This window comes from Lepidochelys kempii, chromosome 1 (assembly GCF_965140265.1).
Source record: "Lepidochelys kempii isolate rLepKem1 chromosome 1, rLepKem1.hap2, whole genome shotgun sequence".
Lineage (NCBI taxonomy): Eukaryota > Metazoa > Chordata > Testudines > Cheloniidae > Lepidochelys > Lepidochelys kempii.
In genome coordinates, this window is record NC_133256.1 from 56,632,609 (window position 1) to 56,638,608 (window position 6,000).

The window sequence follows — 6,000 nt, forward strand, 5'->3', positions numbered from 1 at the left end:
AATCCATGGTTTTTAGACGATTCTGCCGGCTTCAGGGGTAACTGCTGGAAAATGCGGCCTTTTCAGTAGCAAGGGCTTTGTAGTAGTACCACACGCCAGCAAAGGTGAGCCCGACAATGCATCAGCTGTAAAAGGGGCCAGGGCAGGAAGGCCAGGGTTTGCCCAAGTTAAATGGATTTTAAGAGGGGCAGAGTAAAGCAAACACAATTTTATACTAAAAAGTAACTCGCACTCAGAAGCCTGCCACTCAGCACCCAGACACAATGCTGGCTGTGCTTTGGGATTCAAGCAGTGCCTGGCCCCTACGTTACATTCAGGCTAGGGTCATCCATTACCCTCCACGTTTATTAGGTTTGTGCTGGCTCAACTGTTCTGCCATTTATCAGCCAACGCCCCGGCCTTCGCAGTCTGCCGCGGGGGAATTGTCTGACTCGCTGCCATATTACGAGAGTCCTGCTGCTGCAACACAGACCTTGGCCGGGTGTGCACAGAAACCACACAGGGAACCCCACAGCCACAGGGGTTGGGGAAAATGCTTCACCAGACTGGCTTGCTGTGTGGCCATCGAGTGAGTGAAGTTTAGCAACCAGCCACTTCATGAGCTGGGAACACTGCCCTCTAGTGGCTTTGCGAAATATCAGCCTGCAGCTTTGCATTGCACCTTTTGGTGAGTCGGCTCAGTGCGTCCTTTTGTGCCTGCTATGACACGAAGGCGTCAGTTCACAGTAAAGATCCCTAAAGTTGATTAACCAGCCATGTAGCTAGTACAGCAATAAGCATCTCTCTCTCTCTGCCCCCTTGTACAGCATCAAATCTGTGCATTTACATACCTAATAATCCTGCGCCCCCCCCCCCCCCCCGCGGATGATACACTGACTGCCTGCAAGCTAAACCCAGCCACGACTGGGCAAGCTAGGGTCAGACTTTTGCACTTCAGTCACGTGGCTACTTGCTTGTGGGCCTCTCAGTCAGGCCTGACTCAGGCATAGCACTGCCTATGTTATTACTGTTGCCTACATCTGTATTAAAGCAGCAGGGATCTAGTTCCCCATCACATGGCAGCGAGCCAGACAAGATTACTGGAAGCTTTTAGGCTTTTGCCAACTTGAGGCTAGTCCTGTACAAAAAAAAGAAAAAAAGAAAATCACACTTGCAACCCCATTATCAAACTGCAGCATTTTACTTTTCAGGATTGTCTTCCTTAGTACACCTAGGTTTTGTGCTCCCAACTACTAACACCCCCCCCAACACCCCCCCCCCCCCCCCACACCCGTTAAACCAGAAGACAGTTAAACAATTTTCAGTGAACAGAATTTGTTGACACACTGGCTGTTACGGCCACCATCTGGAATGCATAATACATGCACATCTGGAATTAAGCAGGTTTGGGGAAACAGAGGAATCCCAAGAAGCTCAGTTAAGTCTGTCAGCCAACAGAGCAAAGTATGTGCAGCCAAGTAAGTTATGTGGTTATGTGACTACACAGACATCACGAAAGGAGTATAGCAGTATTTTCAATAGGCCAAAAAACATCATCCAGGTTATTAACCTCTTATAATTTCAGGGAGTCGCTCTCTCTCTTTTTGGAACTCAACATCCATTCCAGTGTTATAAGAACCAGAATCTCCCTTACATGGGTTAAAAACAATCTGTTTCGGGGACAAGATGGAGTGTCTTAAGGCAGTCTTCTGTTTATGTGTTCTGTCAGTGAGGTGTGTCCTCAGTTATATGCATCATAGGACTGGAAGGAACCGCGGAAGGTCTTCTAGGCCAGTCCCCCTCACTCAAGGCAGGACTAAGCATTATCTAGACGATCCCTGACAGGTGTTTGATCTTAAAAATCCCCAGTGATGGAGATTCCACAACCTCCCTAGGCAATTTATTCTAGTGCGTAACCACCCTGACAGGAAGTTTTTTTCCAAATGTCCAACCTAAACAGCTCTTGCTGCAATTTAAGCCCATTGTTTCTTGTCCTATCATCAGAAGCTAAAGAGAATGCTTTTTTCCCTCCTCCTTGTAATAACCTGTTATGTACTTGAACACTATTGTCATGTGCCCTCTCAGTCTTCTCTTCTCCAGACTAAACAAACCTAATCTTTTCAATCTTCCCTCATAGGTCAGGTTTTCTAGACCGTTAATCATTTTTGTTGCTCTTCTCTGGACTTTCTCCAATTTGTCCACATCTTTCCTGAAATGTGGCACCTAGAACTGGATACAAAACTCCAGCTGAAGCCTAATCAGTGCGGAGTAGAGTGGAAAAATTACTTCATGCATCTTGCCTACAACACTCCTGCTAATACATCCCAGAATGATGTTTGCTTTTTTCGCAACAATGTTACATTCTTGACTCATATTTAGCTTGTGATCCACTATGACCCCCAGATCCCTTTTCACAGTACTCCTTCCTAGGCAGTCATTTCCCATTTTCTATGTGTGCAACTGATTGGGAAACCATTCCCAGAGAGTAGTTATCAGTGGTTCACAGTCAATCAGTTATGCACCCATCTTATCATAGCTCCATCTAGGTTGCATTTCCCTGCTTTGTTTATGAGAAGGTCACGCAACACAGTATCAAAAGCCTTACTCAAGTCAAGCTATACCACATCTACAGCTTTCCCCCCCATCCACAAAGCTTGTTACCTTGTCAAAGAAAGCTATCAGGTTGGTTTGACATAATTTGTTCTTGACAAATCCATGCTGATGGTTAATTATTTCCTTATTATCTTCTACATGTTTGAAAATTGATTGCTTAATTATTTGCTAAATTTTCTTTGCAGGTACTGAAATTAAGCTGACTCATCTGTAATTCCCTGGGTTGTCCTTATTTCCCTTTTTATAGAAGGGCAATATATTTGCCCTTCTCCAGTCTTCTGGAAGCTCACTCATCATTCATGACTTTTCAAGGATAATCACTAAAGGCTCAGATATCTCCTCAGTCAGTATTCTAGGATGTATTACATCAGGTCCTGGTCACTTGAAGACATCTAACTTGTCTAAGTAATTTTTAACTTGTTCTTTTCCCATTTTAGCCTCTGATCCTACCTCATTTTCACTGGCATTCATTAAGATAGCTGTTCAATTGCTACTAAACTTTTTGGTGAAAACTGAAGCAAAAACATCATTTAGCACTTCTGCCATTTCCACATTTTCGGTTATTGTAACCCCCCCCCCATTGAGTAACAGGTCTAACCTGTCCTTGATCTTCCTCTTGCTTCTAATATATTTGTAGAATGCTTTCTTGTTACCCTTTAATGTCGACAGCTGGTTTAATCCTGGCCTCGTGCCTTGGCCTTTCTACATACTCGTTTTATTTGTTTATATTCATCCTTCATAATTTGACCAAGTTTCCACTTTTTGTAGAACTCTTTTTTGAGTTTCAGATCATTGAAGATCTCCTGGTTAAGCCCTAATGGTCTCTTGCCATAATTCCTATCTTTCCTACACAGGGGGATAGTTTTCTCTTGTGCCATTAATAGTGACTCTGAAAAACTGTCAACTCGCTTGAACTATTTTCCCCCTTAGACTTGCTTCCCAAGAGCTCTTACCTACCGACTCCCTGAGAGTTTGCTAAAGTCTGCCTTCTTAAAATCAATTTTCTTTGTTGTGCTGTTTTACCTCCTACCATTCCTTAGAATCATGAACTCTTCCATTTCATGATCACTTTCACCCAAGCTGCCTTCCACTTTCAAATCTCAACCAGTTTCCCCTAGTTGTCAAAATCAAATCTAGAACAACCTCTCCCCCGTGGCTTTTTCCACCTTCTGAAATAAAAAATTGTCTCCAATATATTCCCAGAATTTTTTGGACAATGTGTGCTGCTGTATTATTTTCCCAACAGATGTCTGGGTAGTTGCAGTGCCCCATCACCACTGAGTCTTGTGCTTCGGATGATTTTGTTAGTTGTTTATAAAAGCCTCATCCACTTCTTCATCTTCCTGGTTAGGTTCTTGCATAGAGAAGAGTTCATATCCCATAAGACATTTCAATACCCACAGAAGCCAGTACTGCCAAGTCCCCACTGTTCTGAAAGAATCTAGACTGCCATTGGCTGCCTCCTGCGTGGTGCACAATTAGGGTTGCCAACTTTCTAATTGCACAAAATCAAACATCCTGGCCCTGCTCCTGCCCACCAGTGACTCCATCACCCCTCCCTCCATCGCTCACCCTCCCCCACCCTCATTCACTTTCACTGGGCTGGGGCTTGGGAGGGAATGAGGGCACTGGCTGAGGGAGAGAGCTCTGGGGTGGGGCAAGAAATGTGGCATTTAGGCTGCAGGATGGGGATCTGGGCTGTGTGCAGGACGGGGTGCGGACTCTGCAAGGGAGTTAGGGTGTGGGAGGGGATTCCGACCTGGGGCAGGGGGTTCGGGCACAGGAGGGGGTTTGGGCTCTAGGTGGCGCTTACATCATGCAGCTCCCAGAAGCAGCCAACATGGCTGGCTCCTAGCTCAGCACACTACCCTCCCTGGCAGGCACCCCCCCCCCCACAGCTCCCACTGGCCACAGTTCCCAGCCAATGGGAGCTGCGGAGCTGGCACTTGGGGCAGGGGCAGCATGAGGAGCCCCCTGGCCCCTATGCCTAGGAGCCAGAGAGGGGACATGCTACCACAGTTCCCAGCCAACGGGAGCCTGCCTTAGCCCTGCTGCACCCGACTGGACTTTTAGCAGCCCGGTCAGCGGTGCTGTCCGGAACCGCCAGGGTCCCTTTTTCAACCAGGCATTCTGGTAAAAAAAATGGATGCCTGGCAACCCTATGCACAACAGCAGCTGAAGAGATGCAGCAGAACTCTTGCTTGAAGGAAAAGAGGGCAGCTGCTTCCTAGGTGCACCACCTTTACCCCTTCCTTCCAAACCACACGGAAGGGATTTCTGTGGAATTCTGAGGGACAGGGATGGAACAGATTGCAGAGCCTGTGCTCCCCCCACATTTGTATCCCCCTGTGAGATCTCACACATTTGGTTTTCTCAGCTTATATGTGAAAAGGGCAGAATATAGACTTCCTTGGTGACCAGATTCTTTTTGCGCATCTGTGCGTCTCCACTGATTTCACTGCTTTTAGACTCTTGAGTTACACCCAGGTAAGTAAGAGCAGCATCAGAACCTGTATTTTAAAAAAAGTTAGTGTAAACGAGACTCCGACTCTAAGTCCCCTTTACACCACTCTGGTATTTACATGCACCTCGAGGCCTCTTTATGTTGCCAAAATGGTGCAAATGAACCTTAGTGTGAGAATCAATCAAGTGAGCTGTAGCTCACAAAAGCTTATGCTCGAATAAATTTGTTAGTGTCTAAGGTGCCACAAGTACTCCTTTTCTTTTTGCGGATACAGACTAACACGGCTGTTACTCTGAAACCTTTTACTAACAGTCTCCCTGACTATATCAATATGTTCATTTAAAAATAAAATTCTCAAACTCTGAAAGAAGATTTAACTTTGAAAGATATAAGTCTAGGGTATTTGTCTCTTGGTTTGTCCTTTCTGCCTTTTGTTATACAAGTGTATTTTTTAAAATTAAAATTTCATTAGACTGGGATTAAATCACACTTTTGCAATCAAGCCAGTGCTGCTTCTATTATTTTACTCTTCCTCATCACAGCTGTGGACTTCACATGCTGAACGAGGGAGGTCACCCAACTTGGTCAGGAAGGAGGGAACAGATGCAGAACAGAGGAAAGAATTTTGACTCTCTGGTGTGATGTCTAGAATGAAATGGAGAATTTTAACATCTCGGGAGGTGGAAGCATCAGTGTATAAAATATGCCCGCACACGCACACAGACACACGTGCGCAGAGCCGAACCACTAAGTTGTGCCAGCATCCGATGTCATTATGATGCCATAAATGCCTCACTCAAACCCAAAATGGCCATAGAACCAGGTTTTGTGGATGAATATTTCACCAAATGTAGCTTTATATTTAGCAAATAAAGAAGTGCATGTATTTCAAAGCATTAATACTGTTCTTAATAAGCCAAAGCCACCTGAAAACACTTCAATCC